Genomic DNA, 21,878 nt, shown 5'->3' with positions numbered 1-21,878 from the left:
GCAATACTGACACGAACAGTTAAAGCCTTATTTACATTTGTATTCCTTACTACAGGTAAATATGCTCACACATTTGAAGATGTTCATCTCTATGATGCTCATTATGAATCCACATTTTTTAGTGTGTAATTTTTAACATAAGCATTTGATCAGTACAAGATGCACATGACAGCAAGTTGTCATCATTGGAATACACACAAGAAAATTCCCTTTCTCATGTCCCTTCCCTCACAGCGGCCAATCTGTTAACAACATACATACATAAGCAGCATAGACTGGCTAAGGTGCCACCATATTTGATGTTGATTAAATGCCTTCATTCAGTCTACTTTCCCTCTGAAATCCGCACGCTGTGAAGGTAATAGGATTCGACAATTTTTTGCGCGCTAGTAAAAAATAATTACATTATAAACGGTATGATCATCAATAATTAAACCAGACAACTGATAGTGACGATAGCGTAGACATTATTGATTAAAGTTAAAATCTTCTAGGTTATTAGACCGCGTCATGTTTTTTCTAAAATGATCGACGTTTCGACCCCTCTACTGGGATCTTCCTCAGGATCTTTTGGTGTCCACTAGTGCTAGAACACTAGCAGTGTTCTAGCACGTCGAACATTTTAGAAGAAACATGACGCGGCCTAATAACTGCTAATGTTCTAGGACTAGTGGACACCAAAAGATCCTGAGGAATATCCCAGCAGAGGTGTCGAAACGTCGAACATTTTAGAAGAAACATGACGCGGCTTAATAACCCAGAAGAGTTTAACTTCAGTGACAACGGCCACGAAAGCCTGCACACTTACATTATTGATTAATATATAGTTTATTGATATTTAAGAAACACCAGTTATGAGCATGTGGGTGAGTTCATCATCGACTACGCCTAATATGGAGGAGAGACGAATATGTTGCACATTGAGTGTGACTTCAGCTGCCAGAGAGTGCAGTCATGTGTGTGTGAATTGTGTGTGTGTGTGTGTGTGTGTGTGTGTGTGTGTGTGTGTGTGTGTGTCTCTGTCGTCTGACAAAGACCTTATTGGCTGAAAGCTTATTTGTGACAGTCTTTTTGTTATGCCTATCTGCGACTTAACATCTCACTATATGGCCAGTAGCAACTTTACTTTTCATAATATTATAACTCACAGTCAAATATTAATGTAAATTTGAATACATCTAAGATAAATGAGGTGCATCCAGTGACATAACAATATTTCAACATCTTTAAAACGAAATAAGTTAATCTTTCACAGTGAATAAACATTTACATATTGAACCTCTGAATTAACAACTTTTAATCACTTCATGTGTTTTCAACAAATGACATCTCAGATGATAGCATTCCACTATAGTCATCATCTCTGAAAGATAAATATCTGTTTCTTTTTTATTTCTTGATTAATTACGTGTTTTATGTCTTTTGTATTGCACAAATGTTTGTCAGAACATTGTATTCTTCACATTTACACAGCAAATGAACACAGTATCAATATATCTTATTTTTTCGTACTTGTGTATTTATTTAATGAACATTTTGCTATTTTTCTTGCAACTTTATTCAAATGTTGATGGGAAGTGCTATTAAAAATGTGATAATTTAAAAATGGACACCACAGTTGAAAAGAGAAGCAAAAGGCGCTTCTGTCAAGAGGACATAAATAATTGTTTAAACAAAATGTAGCGATAATCTTTAGCAATTTAACGTGAGTTCACTTGTGCAAGGATACTGGCTTATTTATTTATGGACGACCTTTATTTCTATTCATTGCGCATGGTCTGAGTGTGGCCTAATCTGCTACTTAAATATTGTTTTAATATTAGTTTAGTGTGGCAAAAGTGGTCATGAAGAGTTAAATCATGTTTGAGGAGCGTAAGAACGATTTTGTGTGTGAGTGTGGGGTGGGGTGGGGTGGGGGGGGGGGGGGACGACTGCCTTCAACCAATGGAAAAGCAAACAGTAGCAACACTTTGGGAGTCGGATGGAGGCTGGGACTATTCGAGTGAAGAGCTCAAGGGAGATATTCTGGATGCTTTACATTCAGTGCTGGATGAAGGCAGACCTGTCCCTGGTAATGTGTGTGATTTGGACACATAGGTGATTGACTCTGGGTGGTGAATGGCAGCTGCAATACTCGAACTTTTGTAGGGACTCGAGCTCATGAGAGATCTGAATGTGTCTCAGGGAGGACTCTAACTATTTCTGCTTGAGTTACGGTACTGACAATAGACAGACTATGAGTTAATATTCTTTATATCGCCTGTGATAATTTGTAAATCATCTTGTTGAACTCTGAACTGTTTTGAGCAGCTGAATATTTCAGGTGGTGTGATTACCAAATGGACATAGTCTTCCTATGTCTTTGATGACTATTTAGTTTAGGGATTTTGCTACTATTCTCCTACTACTCTCAACGCAAATTTTACTGCATTTGGTGAGGGTGCTTTCTGTCTGTATTTTAACTGTATTTTATCATAGGACCACTTCTCGTTCATTTGAGATGTTCCTTTCTTGAATAAACATTATTCAGCATGATTGTCTGTCGTCTACATCAAGTAAAGGCATTAGGATAGAACTCTTGTTATTATATTATTCATTTAACTTAAGTTTTGTATCTCTGTATATTTTAGTAACTCGCAATTCCATCCAATACATACACTATTTGACTGCAGGATCGCAGTTACAGATTATTATCTACAGTGAATTAGCCGTGGGGCATGGAAGAAGACGTGCGTGGCTCAACCTTATGACTACATCGAGTTATTCTTTTTAAATAGAGCCATGCGTAGCGCAAGTACCTAAGGTATGAGAAACCACCAGGTAAAGATGCAACTGGTTTACTCGTATGGGATGCTATTTGCAAGAGCAACTACACTAACTGTAACCGTTAGGTATCGTAGCAAAGTACCTAGCATTCAAAACGACCACCATCACCTCCTCTTCTATTACTACTAGTGTTACTACTACCAACAAAAAACCTCTTGAGATCGAAATCGCAAAAAGCCAATGATGTTTAGGGCATTCGACGTCGCACATGTTGTCTAACATGCAACCAAAATACGACAACAGGGGCAGAACTGGAGGTATCCAGTGGTGAGCACAGCATGAGGCTGTGCAACATAGTTGAAATACTTAGTCGACATGTAAAGCACAAAAGTCTCCAGCGCAAGTGGTGTTGACACAAAGCAGACCAACTGCAAAGATAAACAAAGCAAACATGCATTATATCTACAAGAGCAGTTGCCGAAGCTGAAACTTCGCCAGAAAGGAACCCGAAGAATTTCTCAGGGAGTAAAGAAGTGGCAGAAGAAATATTAGAGTTTCTGCAAGATGAGTCAGTCGTATGGGTGCAGTTGTACGCGCTCGACTATGCAGACAATGTACATGAGGAGTACAGTGATGACGATACGTGCTTAATACGCAACAGATATTGAAGCAGAAGTCGAGACACGCTGTCCATCATCCTTGTTGGACAGGGTGTCATTAATCCCGTCTCCAGTGAAACGTAGTAAAGGGCAATCGTTGTCCAAGAAGCAGTTACTAAACATAATTATATATATGGGAGATCATCCGCAGCATAGTAAAAAAAAATTATGAATAGATTTCGAATGAGTCCGCACCAGTTTGACTGTGAAGTTGATAAGAAAAATTACAGATATTCAAGGGAGGACACGGTTCAATTGGTTCTAAGCATTATGGGTGATACACCCTGCTTAACCCACAGGACAGGACAGGTAGTTTAATTTGTGGAATTGGGCCAAAATAAGGGGCTGTTAGTTACACTTGAAGATCCAACTTTATTGTTTCATCAAACATTACAAGAGCCCAAAATAAGTTTTTTTTTAAACAAACAGCTTTAATCTTTGGGATTTAATTGCCGGCTGAAGGCCACCTTAATTTTAAAACGGCTGAAGGCCAATAGCTTAAAATGCAAGGATAATCAGAAATTTAAAAGGCAAGCCTTATCTTACAACAGTTCTTTATTTAGGCTGAAGGCCCATAGAATCTGAGATTTTCAGAGCAAACAATTTGAATTCAAAATCGGCTGGAAGCCCAACACTTACGGCTAAAAAAATTAAAAAAAAACAAAAACAAAAAACAAAGGGCTTACGTAAAACAGTTCTTAATTAGGCAAAACTCAACTAAAACAGAAAGGCAAAGCCTTATTTTAAAACAGTTCTTTAGTTAGGCTGAAGGCCCAAAGAATCAGACACTTCAAGAGCAAACAAGTTAAATTCCATAACATTAATTTTTTTTAAATGCCAAAGGCCTGGCGTGAAACAGTTCTTTAATTTAGGCTGCAGGCTTTAAGAGCAAAGCAATCAAACTCAAAATCTGCTGAAGGCCCAACACTTAAAATTCAACAACATTAAAACCTTTAAAATGCCAAAGGTCTTACGTGAAACAGTTATTTAAATTAGGCTGAAGGCCTAAAGTATCTTACGACTTAAGGGCAAAACAACCTTAATTTTAAAAAAATAAATAAAACGGCTACAAGCCATACAAGCACAAACAACAAGAACAAATAAAAAAAAAAGGCAATACACCCAACGGCGTTCAGATGTTCGAGGGTCGACCTGGAATTCAAACACTAACGTTCGTTTAGGTGAGACAGGCAGTCGGACCAACAATTCACGATCCACCGACAACCCAACTGACCGACAGTCAACGGACCCAACGACAAGGTAACTTCCACTTCACCTGAGCAGGGCACAACAGGGAGTTCAACGGAACAACGTAGAAGATATTGGCGCCCACAACCTATCATACATGGAGATGTCAAACTACACACCGTGCTGGACAGCAACAACATGATAAGGAAACTACAGTGACTGAAATTTACAATGGCCGGGGCAGGTAACCGGAATGTTAAGAGTCGCAAGGCAGAATATTCCGCTAGTGCTCTTCAATTCAAATAACCAAATACACTGAAACTCCACCGGAAGGTGGCTAGAATTTTCCAACTTTAAAACCACGTTGTTGGTGACGGGAATATCCCAGCAGCCGACAATGAACTCCAAACAACACAATGTGAACAATCTTGACTTGCTATTAGATTAAATCAAAACTCAGCTTTCGTGTCCTGTGTCAGTGAGCCACAGACCTCGTAGCAATGGGGACAGCCCCACACACTTCGACACTGCGTAGAGACCGCCAGCGGCCCCGGCCAAACTACGTCCCATGGAGAATTCCTCGCTGCTCCACGCCAACCGACCGACTCCCAGGCTTGGAAACGGTGAAAGGACCAAATATACGTAGGCTGATGAGACGACCAACCGAACGACCAACCAGCGGTCGTCCCGCTCCAATCTCCCTCCAGACAGTTCATGTGTGTCGCCAGCAGTCGGCGAGCGCTGGCTGTCGGCGCCTCACCGGTTCTCCGTCCCCGACTTCACTAGTGCTGCGTCCCGACTGCACTGCTGGTCCGTCCCGAATGGACTGCCAGACATACGACGACCCGGAAATACTATCGGTCGCTGTAGAGATGGTACAACAGTCCACTTATCGATATGCGCTGCTGCTGCCGCTCACGGGCAAATAAGGCAGGAAGTTAGTGACGCCAGTAAATGGAATAAGAAAACGAGGCGGCAGTACGTAATAGAAGATGACAAACAATAAATGGAATAAACGCGAACCATGCATGGCTCAATGGGACTGAACATCTGAGATCCAGTCCCCTAGACTTAGAACTACTTAAAACTAACTAACCTAAGGACATCACACACATCCATGCCCGAGGCAGGATTCGAACCTGTGACCATAGCAGCAGAGCGGTTCCGGACTGAAACGCCTAGAACCACTCGGCCACAACGGCCGGTGGAGGATAAGGCCCACCTGTTACAAAAACTAGTGTGTGCCCATTTCAAGGATGCTCGATACAATTTACACGATGTGCGTGATAGTGATCTCGTGCGTTATGACGCCAAATTGCCCGCAACACAGTTTACAGTGATTTCAAGGGAAGCAGTAGCTGGTTGCATAACTTCAAACAGTGCTACAGAACTGGAAACGTTGTTGTTGTTGTTTTCAGTCCGAAGACTGGTTTAATCTACATCTACATGGGTACTTTGCAAATCACACTTTAAGTGCCTGGCAGAGGGTTCACAATAATTCTCCATTGTTCCACCATAGAACAGTGCGTGGAAATACTGGACACCTATATTTTTCCGAGCGAGCCATGATTTCCCTTATTTTAGTATGATGGTCGTTTCTCCCTACGTACGTTTGTGTCAATAAAATATTTTCGTATTCGGAGGAAAAAGTTGGTGATAGAAATTTTGTTAGAAGATCCCACTGACACGAGAAACGCCTTTGTTTTAATGTTGTCCACTCCAAATCCTGATAATACGAAACGAATTGGATTTATTTGAACTTTCTAGATGTACTGCGTTATTCTTACCTGACAAGGATCTCACACTGTGCAACAGTACTCCAAAAGAGGACGGACAAGCGTAACGTAGGTAGCCTCTTTAGTACATCTGTTGCATCTTCTAAGTGTTCTGCCAACAAATCGCAGTCTTTGGTTTGCCTTTCCCACAACATTTACTATGTGTTCTGTCCAATTTAAGTTGTTTGTAATTGTAATTCCTAGATATTTAGTTGAATTTACAGCCATTAGATTTGACTGATTTATCGCGTAACCGAAGTTTGCCGTATTCCTTTTAGCACTCGTGTGGATGACCTCAAACTTTTCATTAATTATGGTTAATTACCTATTTTAGACCCATACAGATACGTTTTCTAAATCGTTTTGCAATTTTTTTGATCTTCTGATGACTGTACTAACCATAAACAACAGCAACATCTGCAGACAACCTAAGATGGCTGCTCAGATTCCTATAGCGTTTATATAGCCAACAAACAGCAGAGGGCCCATAACGCTACCTTGGGGAACGCCAGAAATCACTACTGTTTTACTCGATGACTTTCCGGCGATTACCACGAACTGTGACCTCTCTGACAGGAAATCACGAATCCAGTCGCATAACTGAGACGATTTCCAAAGGCATGCAATTTTATTAGAAGCTCCTTGTGAGGTACAGTGTCAGAAGCCTTCTGGAAGACCACAAATATGGAATGAATTTGAGATCCCTTGTCAATAGCACTCAACACCTCGTGTGAGTAAGGAGCTAGATGTTTTCTAAATCCATGGTGACTGTGTGTCAATAGACCGTTGTCTTTGGCGAATTCATAACATTTGAACACAATATATGTTCCAAAATCTTGCTGCATATCGACGTTAAAGATATGGGCCTTTAATTCAGTGGATTACTCCTATTGACTTTCTTGAATATTGGTGTAACCTGTGCAACTTTCCAGTCTTTGCATACGGTTGCTTCAGTTTGTTAAGTATGAAGCTATTGCATCAGCATTATCTGAAAGGAACCTAATTGCTATACAGTCTCGATTGGAACACTTGCTGTCCATGAAACTTTATCCTCTGCGAGCCTCTTATCTCGGAATAGCTACTGCAAAGTGCACCCTTCTGAATCTGCTTAGTAAGATTTTTATCCTCATACTTCCCTCCAGTACTAAATTGGTGATCCCTTCACGTCTCAGAATGTATCTTATCAATTGACCCCTTCTTTTGTCACCTCATTAGTTACGTGATCTACACATCTAATTTTCAACATCCTTCTGGAGCAACATATTGCAAAAGCTTCTATTCTCTTCTTGTCTAAACTGTTAAACTGTCAAATTTCGAGGTTTTTATTTCTTTTCCCTGACCTTTAATTGCTACTCCAAATTTTCTTTGGTTTCATAATCCATGATTCACTGTGATGCGTGGCTACATACCGGACGAATGCTTTCAGAAAAGTCTTCCTAACACTTAAATCTATATTCTATGTTAATAAATTTCCCTTCTTCAGAAATGTTTTTCTTGCCATTGCCAGTCTACATTTTATATCCTCTCTACTTCGGCCACCATCAGCTATTTTGCTGCCCAAATAGAAAAACTCATCTACTACATTAGGTGTCACGCTTTCTCATCTAATTCCCTCAGCATCAACTGATTTAATTCACTACATTCCATTGTCCTTGTTTTGCTTTTGTTGATTTTCATCTTGCATCCTACTTTCAAGACAATGTACATTCCGTTCAAATGCTCTTCCAAGTCCTTTCCTGTCTCTGACAGAATTACAATGTCATCATATCTCAAGGTTTTTATTTCTTTTCTCTGACCCTTAATTGCTACTGCAAATTTTTCTTTGGATTCCTTTACTGCTTGTTCAATGTAAAGACTGAATACCATCTGGGATAGACTACAATTCTGTCTCACTCCCTTCTAAACCAATGCTTCCCTTTCGTGTCCCTCGACTCTTATGACTGCCGTCTGTTTTCTGTACAAGCTGTAAATAGCCTTTCGCTCCCTGTATTTTACGCCCACTACCTTCATAATTTCAAAGAGGATATTCCAGTCAACACTGTCAAAATCTTTCTCTAAGTCTACAAATGCTATAAAAGCTGGCTTGTCTTTCCTTAACCTATCTTCTAAGGTAAGTCGTAGGGTCACTATTACCTCGTGTGTTCCTACTTTTCTGCCGGATCCAGACTGATATTCCCCGAGGTCGGCTTCTACCAGTTCCTCAAATCTTCTGTAAAGAATTCGTGTTAGTATTTGGCAACCATGACTTAATAGCCTGATATTTCGGTAATTTGGCAGCAACTAAAGACGTAAGATAACGAAATTTCAAACAAAGCGTCAACTTGACAGTGCATAATAAACGGCGGAATCGGCCCTAAAATTTGTAAATGAGACAAACAAACTTAACCCATCGTTCAGTAAGGACTTTGTTTTTAACTCCGAACAGTCGAGATTTGAAGAGGAAATGCATATGACATAAATACTGGATATTAGAGGTACTGGTACTAAGAGATTTGCATCAAGATCATCTAACAGCAATGCTTTAACGCATTCGTATTCAGTGGGTGGTGAATTGGTTGGAAAGTTGTTTATTGCGCTGCGAGAAGTTGGAGGTGCTCTGTCCCCAAGGATTGTTTATCGTGTGCGTGATCTTGCAACGCCAGTAAGGAATATTTACGTCCCAGAAAGCAGGAAATGGAAAATGGGCGTAAGAGAACTGCAACTATGGTATGAGTACTGCTCTTTGCCAATAGCTGGTCAAAACAACTTGGTTTCGCTTGATTCCTGGTCTGTGTATAAAAATCGCACACGTTTAGAGCAAACTATCCCTCCTGAAAAGTGTGTGACACTGCAGTTCATACCACCTGGAGCCACTGGACAAATCCAGCCTCTGGTTGTTTATTTCTCCGTACCTATAAAACATATTATCGCACTATCTGCAGCTACGCCTAATAGGAGAGCCAGCTTCACGATAAGTTCCACGACAGATTGTTTCACATTCGGTTTCATACCAACACATTCTATTAGCTCTCATCATCCCGTTCCGCCAATAAGATTCTATATGCATTCTTTAAGGGTGGATATCTAGCTGAACGTCTTGCATGGTTTGTGGCTTTGAAGGAGTTTGCCTTCGATCCTGATTCTGCAAATCTTTGTGATCACTGTCGCGTGCCATTTTTCATTCGGTGTTCATGGTTCAAGTCAATATTTTGTTTTGAACATTTCTTTAATGTCAACGATGCCCATTTTGTGAAATGTAATACGTACATCCCATGGAGGGCTGATCTCTGCACCTCCCAATAATTTTCTGTCGCCCTCCCGATGCACATGGTGGGTTATTATTTTCCTGTCATAATTCTGAACACGACTTTTTCAAATGAGCCTTACTAAAGGTTCTGACCTCGTTCTGAAGGGGTTCCTTGTATGACAGTGACAACGACTACCACTACTACAACCACTGCTTGTAAGTATCACTCTCACATTTATTTACAAACGAACTGTTACAGAGGGCGTTTGAGCATTGTCACTTGTAAAACAAGATGAGTCTTCTTCTTCCTCAATATTTCTATGACATCGTCATTCCCTGTGTCTCGGTTTTTCAGTATTCACAGTATTGGTTTTTCAAATGAGGTACAAGCAAGAGCTGATATGCGACCCTTACCCATACTGTCCCTCAAATAAGTTTTCATGCGTTTTAGACAAGGAAAACTCTTTCAGCTGAAGCGCTTGTTGCAGAGGAGTATCAATTAGACAAAATAGTTTGAAAGCTTCTGGAAGAATTCCGTCCGTTTCATTTTCAATCGTCCTTTTGATAACATCTCCCAAACTGACAGAGTGATATTTATGCTGGGAAGGAAATATAGTCTCCAGTTCGACACACAACTGGGAGCAACTGAAAGATGCACCATACACTTGTAGTAATGAATCCACACAATCCACTGGGATTTGCTGAGCATAACTGCCGAACTGAGTAGTACCGCCTAATTTAAGTAAGAGCAGTTTGTCACAATGTGATAAACTGCTCTTTCCGTTTACAATATTGTCCAATACCTCAAAGTACAGCTGTTTGTATTCTGACATCAATGAATTGCCAATGTCTTCATCCATCTGCAGTGGCTGATGCCAGGAGGTGCCATATTAAAACTCGGCGAGAACTTTCCACTACAGCACCCTGTTTACATCGGTTCGCATCACAGGGTCCCGCAATTCTGAGGTCACCGCCCCAGCGACCCAGTGCAACACGCTGTGTGCCGCCATTGTACACCAGCAGAGGGTGTCGTCGGCAGGATGCTAGGAGCTGGCTCAGTGGTGTGCGTCGCTGCCAACTCAGCGCTGCTCGGTGTGAGCCGCGGGCGGCCAGCTGCTGCTTCTTCTTGCCGGAGTGGCTGAGATCGCGGCGATGACAAACGCCCTTGATCCGGCGCCCGAATCTGCGGCCCTCGCCTCAGGATGCCTCCAGGATGTGTTGCAAGCCGGGATGACTGCCTGCAGTAGCGAGCCATGGAGTGGCCCGCCGCTGGGTGGCTGGCTACAGACCCCGCGTCGGCCTCAGGGGGTCGAACCAACGACTCGCCATGGACTGGAACACTGGCGCCCATTCTACTGCTGTGTGTAGCCAGTGGTGTGACACGCCCCGCCGTCCAGGAGAGCTGCCACACTTGAATGAATCTCGTCAGAAAACGGCACTTATTCAGGGTGTTTCAAAGATGACCGGTATATTTGAAACGGCAATAAAAACTAAACGAGCAGCGATAGAAATACACCGTTTGTTGCAATATGCTTGGGACAACAGTACATTTTCAGGCAGACAAACTTTCGAAATTACAGTAGTTACAATTTTCAACAACAGATGGCGCTGCGGTCTGGGAAACTCTATAGTACGATATTTTCCACATATCCACCATGCGTAGCAATAATATGGCGTAGTCTCTTAATGAAATTACCCGAAACCTTTGACAACGTGTCTGGCGGAATGGCTTCACATGCAGATGAGATGTACTGCTTCAGCTGTTCAATTGTTTCTGGATTCTGGCGGTACACCTGGTCTTTCAAGTGTCCCCACAGAAAGAAGTCACAGGGGTTCATGTCTGGCGAATAGGGAGGCCAATCCACGCCGCCTCCTGTATGTTTCGGATAGCCCAAAGCAATCACACGATCATCGAAATATTCATTCAGGAAATTAAAGACGTCGGCCGTGTGATGTGGTCGGGCACCATCTTGCATAAACCACGAGGTGTTCGCAGTGTCGTCTAAGGCAGTTTGTACCGCCACAAATTCACGAAGAATGTCCAGATAGCGTGATGCAGTAATCGTTTCGGATCTGAAAAATGGGCCAATGATTCCTTTGGAAGAAATGGCGGCCCAGACCAGTACTTTTTGAGGATGCAGAGACGATGGGACTGCAACATGGGGCTTTTCGGTTCCCCATATGCGCCAGTTCTGTTTATTGACGAAGTCGTCCAGGTAAAAATAAGCTTCGTCAGTAAACCAAATGCTGCCCACATGCATATCGCCGTCATCAATCCTGTGCACTATATCGTTAGCGAATGTCTCTCGTGCAGCAATGGTAGCGGCGCTGAGGGGTTGCCGCGTTTGAATTTTGTATGGATAGAGGTGTAAACTCTGGCGCATGAGACGATACGTGGACGTTGGCGTCATTTGGACTGCAGCTGCAACACGGCGAACGGAAACCCGAGGCCGCTGTTGGATCATCAGCTGCACTAGCTGCGCGTTGCCCTCTGTGGTTGCCGTACGCGGTCGCCCTACCTTTCCAGCACGTTCATCCGTCACGTTCCCAGTCCGTTGAAATTTTTCAAACAGATCCTTTATTGTATCGCTTTTCGGTCCTTTGGTTACATTAAACCTCCATTGAAAACTTTGTCGTGTTGCAACAACACTGTGTTCTAGGCGGTGGAATTCCAACACCAGAAAAATCCTCTGTTCTAAGGAATAAACCATGTTGTCTACAGCACACTTGCACGTTGTGAACAGCACACGCTTACAGCAGAAAGACGACGTACAGAATGGCGCACCCACAGACTGCGTTGTCTTCTATATCTATCACATCACTTGCAGCGCCATCTGTTGTTGAAAATTGTAACTACTGTAATTTCGAAAGTTTGTCCGCCTGAAAATGTACTGTTGTCCCAAGCATATTGCAACAAACGGTGTATTTCTATCGCTGCTCGTTTAGTTTTTATTGCCGTTTCAAATATACCGGTCATTTTTGAAACACCCTGTATATACTCGGCTGTGCACCTCTGTTTTGCCATATGCGCAGCTTCGCGTCACGTAAGCATAACACTTAGGTTGGCCAGTGGCCCTCTTCTGCCTGTGACTTGCGCCGTGAAAACTGCTGTGTATGCCCTCTCCGGCAGTTCTACGCCCCTGTGGCCTCTATTTGCCTTCGCAACTGCTGGTATGTGTGACCCACTACAATCTGGCCCGCACCTGGCTGTAACTTGTGCTTAGAATGTCGCACAAAACTACCTTTCCCTATCCTAAACGGTGGTGTCGTTACAAATCATTTCAGCTCTGTTCGTGTAAGCTTCATTGGTTTTTTGTGAAGAAAGTTGAAAAGCAGTTCAACCTTTAAAAATATACATTGAAAAACGTAGAGAGGGAAAACAAAACAAAGTTAAGTCTAGGAGGCTATTTTTGAAACCAAAGGCTTCTATTGAAGTCGTTGCACTAGAATCTGGATTGTCAATTATTTCATTTAAAACCTCAATTAGCCTCAGATAATTTTCGTGAATGGCAGATGTGATTATTATATTATATTCCAATTCATTTCATTGTCTGAAGGACTGCGTTTACCAATAATACTGTCGAAAATTGCTTTGCATTTGGAAGATCAGTGGAAGAAAGCAGGAATACCATGATGTGTGGAGGAAAAATTCGTTACAAGAACAGCTCTAAAATTAAACTGACGTGGTGTTCAAAACAGTGAACAAAAATGCATTGGGGGCAATTTCATCGACCTCAACCATTTAATTCTCCTACCAGAACGGAAGCACCAGCATTGATTTGGGCCACTAATTTGTTCTTATTATCATAATTGCAAAACACATCTGTCAGCACGGTGAATAAAGCAGCAGCAGTTCTAGTTTCGCTCCCATCATGAAAACCAAGAAAATTTTCTGGAATATTGCCACTGTAGTCCACTAGTCTTACAACCATAGAGCACTGTGACTTGTCTGAACTTGTGTTGCCTCCACTACACAAGCATAAAATGAAGTTAGATCCAAACTTGAATATATATACTCATAAATCTCTCCATTTACACATTCAGTCAGTTTGTTCTGTGTAGTTTTCGAAAATCCCTACTGACAATAGCCCAGTTTCTTCCAGTGTGCATTCAGTTCTGTTTAGCACGAGTTTGAAAACTGCGCTGAAATTTCCAGGATTCAGGGTATCTTCTGTCTCATCATGACCTCTGAAAGCCAGCTCCTGCTTGCACAAAATCAGAATTTTCATTATATCTCTTGTCAACTTTCCCTTGATTGTTGTCTGATTTTCATCAGTTTGTGATGTTCATTAAGTAGCTCTGAAATACTAAACACTTGTTTAGAAGATTCTTTATACTACTTAGATGATCTTGAGAAAAAGGATAACCACACTCACCCTAGACAGGTTCTTCTGGTCGTTGAAACCCTCGGCGAAGTTTTTCTTGTGCTTAAGAGCAAACATGACCTGTAAAATAATTTTCCTTTTATGGGGCTAGCACATAATCACTTGTGCTGATCATACCACAATCTTTAGGATTCATGAGTTCTGAACGTTTTCTGAAGAAGGTGTAGCAGTGTTGTTGAACGTCTTTCAGTTTCACATCCCCATGTAAACGACAACATCTGCAAGGAAGTAATTATGTCCTCACTCGATAGTGTTACATCACCAATACTTGTACAAGGTAGGTTTTCATCCATATCCACTGCACACAGGACAACTAACGTAAGAGAAACCTTGAGACGTGGCACCACAACTACTTCCCTCCCGTGTCAGGGAAGTGCACTGCAAGACAGCTACGACAGCCTGTATCCCCCTCTTCTTTTCCAAGTAGTGACATCACAGTTACCATGGCACCTGGCGTGTGCAGCTGGCCCAGCATGTGAATGGCCTTCTCGCCATATGCTTCGCGCCTCCATCTGCCTCCACTTTCACATTTTGACTTGGTCTCGAGTGCTGGAAGTTTAGAAGAAATAACACGAGCTAACATCTTTCGCGCTTACTGTCAAAAGTTCAGGAAGGTGTACTGTAAAAAAAAATATATATTGCTACTACTACTACTACTACCTTCTATGACAGAAAAATGATGGGGCCTGGCCTCGCTTGCCTCCTCTGATTAGCCGCCACTGCACTATGGCCACGAGCAAGAGTAATTAACTAAAAGCAGGATTTCCTCTTCCTTTAGGACACGTGATTCTACGCAAAACGAGAAGAAGCACTTCTAGCACAAGCTTCAGATTTTGGGCAAATGGTAAAAGTGAAACGTGAAGCCTAATCGTAATAAGTCTGCTATACTGTTGCAAGATGACAGAAGTCCTTAAGGTACTTCCTCTAACAGGTGGTGTCTTGTTTATGCGGCAAAAGGATGTAATTTCAAATCAGCAGTGGATCCTAAGAACAGACTGCAATATTTGGATGCTAGAGAATGAAATTCGGTGGTGGAAGACCCGTCTGCCAAATTACAGCTCATGATAAATAACCAAAAAAGGTTCAACGATACGCAGGGGGAGTATCAGTCGCCGCAGTCACGTTTACTCACCTAGAGGCTCAGCTACATCAGAACACTTAGTTAGTCCTGCAAGAGCAATGAAAAAGAGGTAGGCTAAACGTGGGCTATCGAATGTTGACAACAGTTTTTGAAACAGCCCGATGTAGTGGATGTAGAAAATATTAATAAGGCGTTACATCATTACAGGAAGACGCAAAAGGCAACCAGGAGACAGTGGACTAATCACGAATTGTGCATACTCGGGGACCGTCAGGATAACGTGGATACTCGGTTAATGATTGCAAAATTACTTTTCAACCTCTCCGCCAGCATCACTGAACTGCGTATTGAGACCATAGAATTATAGGGAGCAATGTTAGATGATGTCACAGGCATTTAACACCAATACTGCTACTACCAGATCAGTTCCTGGATGGGCTGCAGAAAATTCTGACCGAATGACCCACACCATTAGATTTACTAACACTAGTAAGGAAAGAATTTCTGTCACTATACTACTGTATACTGAGCACTAGTGTAAAGAGACAGAAATCCAACATTTAGTGTTATCATCTTATCAAAGGGCAAACTCTCACTGCAGAAGTGCTTCAAGGGGTGGAGGATTATGCATTTATATCAGGAAAGGAACACAGCTCATATCAAGACATGACCTCAGTACAGCAAGTGAAGACAAATCAGCTATTGAATTAACAGGGCTTGATATCACCAAGAAATTAATCATTTTATGTGTGTTTAGATCTCCCAATGGAAGCGTGGACACTTTTTTCAATAAATTAGCAGACATTCTAGAGAAAGTATTGAGAACAAAGGTCAACATAATTCTGTGTGGGGACATTAACATCAGCACTAATATCATAAATGAATCCAGCAGCACCCTGATAAATATCCTTCAAAGTTTTGGCATGTCCCTATTGGTCAATAGTACAACAAGGGTTACTACAATGACTGCATCAGTAATTGACCATATGGCCACAGATACAGACAGGGAAAAATGTGACTTTAAAAGATCTTCGACTATCAGACCATCTCTGTCAAACAACAGCAGTAAAATCAGGCATTGACTCATTCCCTAAACTATGAGCATACAAACAACATCTATCAGAAATCAAAATAAAAGAATTTTCAAACAAACTTGCAAAACAAAAATGGGAAGAAGTGTATAAGGAAACAAATGTGAATATGAAATTCTCTAAATTCTCCACATTATTTAAATTGAACTTTGAAAAGGCATTTCCAAAAGTATGCCTGTCTGTATCAACATCTCACAAAAACAGATGGATAACAGTAGGTTTTAAGAAGTCCTCCCAAACACTGAAATACCTCAGTTCCATGAAAAAGAATCCCAATGATCCAGAATTCTTACATTTCTACCATAGATACAAAAAGATCTATAGAAAGGTGCTGATTGCTGCAAAAAAGTCATTTAATGACAAAATAATATATAATGCATAGAATAAAAGCAAAACGGTCTGGGATGTTATAGAAAAGGAAATGGGGAGAGGCAAAGAAACGCAGAATAACATAGAGTTGAGGGATGGGGATAAGGTAATAAATGATCCACAACACTTAATACACTATGTAAATGTGCATTTTTCAAGTATTGCACAGAAGTTACAGCAAAAATTCCCCCAAACAAATGTAACACCTGTAAATAATGTCGCACTAAAATAAAATGATGTTACTTCCAACCACAGAGAATGAAGCCAATCAAACTGTTCAAAAAATAAAAAATAAAAAGTCAGTAGGCTTAGATGAAGTACCAATGTGAGTACTGAAACAATGCATAGAGATTATGCAAGGTCCTTTAGCAAATATTATAAATGAATCCTTCACATCAGAGACATTTCCAGAGCAGTTACAACAGACAAAAGTTACACCTTTGCTTAAGAAAGGTAATGCAAAAGCCATAGAAAATTACCGACTTATTTCCCTGCTGTCACCATTCGCAAAAATAATAGAAGCAATTATGAAAGACAGATTAATGAATTACTTGAAATATACAACCTTTAAAGCGAATCACAGTTTGGTTTCCAAAGTGGCAAAAATACAGAGTCAGCCATAGTAGAATTCACAAAGGCTGTACTTGATGCTCTTGACAAAGATGAGTGTGTCACAGGCATATTTTTCGATCTTTCTAAGGCCTTTGATACAGTCAACCACAAGATTCCTTTACATACATTAGAAGCATTGGGAATAAGAGGGGTTGCTAATGACTGGTTTCGATCATTCCTAGCAGATAGGGTACAAAGAGTAGAGATTACACATACTTCAAATAGATCTAAACATTTAGTAAACCACTTACCACAACCAAAATACATTAATATATGGGTTCCACAAGGTAGCATACTAGGACCAATATTATTCCTGTTATACACCAATGACTTTCCCAGAAGTGTTACTCATGGTGAAAAAATTCCCTTCGCTGATGACAGTAACATTATAGTCACTGAGAAAACAAGGGAACTCCTTGCAGAGAAAGCAAATGAAGCTCTCAAGGAAGTACGGCAATTTTACAACTATGACGTGTGAGACCTGAAGATGGCATCAATGTAATACCAAAACTGGTAGCACATAAGTAGTTCATAAAATAAATTTCTACAAGACATATGGCTGTTGGTAAATTATTGCATCAAGAGAAAAGTTTATGACTGGTCAATAGCAACAAAGTGACGTTGAACATAAAGAAAGCTAATGCCATGAATTTCAATTTGAAGAGGGAAATGACAATGTTAAATTAAATGTAGCTTGCACCTCTATAGACTGTGTAACAAACGCAAAATTTCTAGGAATGAATATTCATTCTCAGTTGAAGTGGCATGAACACACAAAGGTTCTTGCAAATAGAATGTCAGTGCATGTTATGCCCTTAGAATCCTATCATCAATGTGTAACATGCAGTGTCTTTTAGTTACATACTATTCATATGTACAGTCAGTTCTTAGCAATGGCATTCTGTTTGGGGGAACAAATGCACAAAATATGAACACAATTTTCAAACTCCAGAAAAGAGCCATAAGAATCATAACCAAAAATGGTAGTCGAGCTCATTGTAAAGATCTGTTCGAAATACATTTACCAGTTAGCCGTACGTATCAAAAATAGCTTTGGTAATTACTGCACAAACAGTTCTGACCATGACCATGGAACAAGAGCTAGACTCAACTTACATTTTCCAAGAAAAAATAAACATAAACCTCAAAACAGCATTTTCTACCAAGGAATAAAACTGTACAATACATTACTAAAATAGATAAAAGGAATTGCATAAATACATTTATTTAAAAAGGCAACAAAAAAGAACCTGTTATACAATACACTTCATACACTGAAGGATTACTTAGATAAAACAGAATAGGGGTTTGGTAAAAAAATATTATTCAAATAAATAATAATAATGATTATAAAACATCCAAATTCCACATAAAACTTTCACACTATGTTTTTCCTTCTTTTTTCCTTTTCCAGAAAAACTTATCCCCAAGCAATGCATTGCACAATACTAACACCTCTTCCTCTCCCTGAGCTCAACATCTCACTGATTATAGAGGAATGCTTATTCAGTTTTTCAGGATAGCAAATGGGGAGTTGTAGTACAGAAAACGGTCCAGACATGTGTGTATAGTGTGTGCAGTGACTGATAGTAAAATATGAGTGAACAGTGTGGTATTACATTATTTAATAAGTTATTTGTAAAAAAAGTATTGTATACCAGGAGTAAATCTAATGATCATCTCTAACTAGAAATCTGTAAATGTATGTGTATACGAATTAGCTTATTTTAAATTGGTCTAATCTTGTCAATACTTTGACATGTCCTATATACTTATAAAAAGAGATCTACAGGTGAATAAAGCTGCTGCTACTGCTACTACTACTACTACTATGACCACCATTTTGAGCACACAAATGGGTTCCCATTTACAAATTCATATTCAGATATCAGTAATGTGTAAGGACTGTAGATTTGAGTGTTACATTCTTCATGAGTAGACAGTGGTTTAGAAAGCACTGCAAAAAGTTGTAGATTTAAAAGTGCACAAAATATTACTGGTGGCACGAATATGTAAACTCATCCCCTGCTGTCCATGTAGAAACTACAACTCTGTCAAGCTGGGCCTATCATGAGTTGCCCTGCAAAACAGGTGCATACCGTTCCGAGTTCACGTGAGGTTTCCTTGTTCCATTCCCATAGTTCTGCTACAGAATGTCCAAAAGAAGTTATGTAAGGCAAAATAATTTTTTTCAGAGAGTGGGTTTACACTGTTTATAATCTGTAGCAAATCAAATAATTGTTAACTATATGTGTTTCAAGCAAGGCCAGCAGCCTTCATCGGTGAAGCACCATGAGACTGGCAATTACAGATATAGTTTTTCTGTTGTCTTCATTGTTTAGTTCTTAAATTCTTTGTGTGTTTCTGTATGTTTGCATAGTTTAATTCACAAATTCATTACGTATTTGTATTTGAGTGGTATGATATTGTGTTTTAGTAATGGTAAAATGTAAAATCGCGCAGTCTGTAATGCAATAGACTTTGTTTGTTTAGGATGGCCAGCAACCGTTAACTGCAGCTCACTCAGCTGCCATCCTCCGTTGGTGACGCTCCCGGAGATAGCAGGTCACATATTTATCCTTTTATCTTTGTTTCATAGTTTAATTCTTAAGTTGGTAGGGTGGATAGGGTGTGTGCATGTTGTGTGCGAATTCAGGAGGAGCTGGCTGCAGTTCGTGAGCAGCTGAAAATGTTTATGGCCATGGTCAGCCTCATGGTGCCACGGTGGCAGAGAATTTAGCGCATCGCATGGGATACCTCAGGTGTTGCTTGTTTCACTCATAGGCTCTACTGCCGAGGCACCTTGCAGCGTACTCGTTGCAGGGCATCGCCACCCACAGCAGTCTGTTCACGGGCTGTAATACATTCACGTCGCTTGAGGCAGAAAGTCAATGTGGAGGCTAACTGTCTGGCCTCGCCCATTCACCTCCTTCAGCAGAGTCCGAGTAGATACACAGTTACCGGGATTTCAGATGTTAGGCCTGCAATTTCTGGCTCACGTTAGCACCACTGACGTCTGTTGCTTGGGCTCTGAGGCCATCATCAGTTCATATGGCATCTGGCGGAAATGATGAAGGCTGCTGGTCTCACACATGGGATGCAAATAGAGTTCATTATTTGCAGCATTATTGATATCACTGATAAGGGTTGTTTGGTTTGGAGGTGATTGCAGGGTCTCAACCACCAATGATTCTGTGATGCTCTTGGCCACGGATTTCTAGGCCTACTTTATGGGGTGAAGCATTGTAGGACTCCCCTTTACAGGTCTGGGGCGCGCCACATAAAGGACGCAGCTACTCAGGTAACAGAGTACTTGTGGGGTACACTTGTTTTTTTTTTTTTTTTTGCCTAGGTAGTAGTTTGAGAGTCTCTGACGAACAATCGCCAGGTGATAAACATAGAACGGAAAATAGATCACGTTTGAGCAGAGACATGCTGACTGTCTAAATTTGAACAGTAAATTGTCGAAGTATTCATAATAAAGTTCCTGAACTTACTGACCTTCAGGAAAGTGCTTGCACTCAAATTATTCTTGGAACCGAGAACTGGCTGCAACCAGAAGTAGAAAGCTTCGAAATATTTTGCGAGGCATGGAATATATATCGAAAACACAGACTGGACACCATAGGAGGGGGAGCGCTTGCTGCTCTCGACAAAACTACTGTGTCTATAATGGTCGAAGTTGAGTCTGACTGTAAAATTATCTGGAGAGGACTAGTAGGCCTGGGTGAACTCAAGTTAATTATTGGATGTTTTCACCAACCTCGCGATTCCATGATAACAGTTGTACAATCATTCAAGGAAAGTTTATGCTCAGCAGTGCGGAAATATCCAAATCATGCATTATTAGATGGAGGTGATTTCAGTATAGCCAGTACAGAATGTGACGTCTGTAGAATTACTGCAGGTGGTATGGACACTCTCGTGAAGTACAATTGAACACTTTTTCGAAAACAGCTTTTAACAACTAGTTAGACAATCCACACAATAGAAATATTTTATACCTTGCAGCAGCAAACAGGCCTGGCCTTACCGATAGTGTCGGTATAGAGTCAGTGATTAGTGATCATGATGTCATCATAGCGACGATGGTTACTAAAGTTAATAAATCCATCAAGAAGGCTAGGAGAGTATTTTAGCTCGAAAAAGCAGATAAACAGGTGTTAGCATTCCACTTACACAATAAATGGACAGCATTTAGTTCCAATACTATGCACATAAATAAATAATGGGAAAAATCTTAAATTGATTGTAAATCGCGCTCTGGAGGCTTAAACTAATTGTAAATCGCGCTCTGGAGGCATGTGTTCCAAGTAAGTGGATTAAGAATGGAAAAGACCCTCCATGTTTAATATTCAAATTCGGAAAGCACTGAGGTACACCGTAATATATGCACCCCTCCAATAACATGTTTTAAATAATAACTATATAGTTTTTAAATCACAATGAATGTGCTCTAAGTTGCTAATAAAAAAGTCACGTTATAGCCGGAAATTTTTAAAACCAATACGAAGAAATAAACTAAACTCACCAGTCAGCAAAGTTTATGTCTATATTTGAGATGGTCATCAAAAAATGGTTCAAATGGCTCTGAGCGCTATGGGACTTAACATCTGTGGTCATCAGTCCCCTAGAACTACTTAAACCTAACTAACCTAAGGACATCACACACACCCATGCCCGAGGCAGGATTCGAACCTGCGACCATAGCGGTCACGCGGTTCCA

This window comes from Schistocerca cancellata, chromosome 2 (assembly GCF_023864275.1).
Source record: "Schistocerca cancellata isolate TAMUIC-IGC-003103 chromosome 2, iqSchCanc2.1, whole genome shotgun sequence".
In the NCBI taxonomy this organism is placed as follows: Eukaryota; Metazoa; Arthropoda; class Insecta; order Orthoptera; family Acrididae; genus Schistocerca; species Schistocerca cancellata.
Note: the sequence above shows the minus strand (reverse complement) of the source record.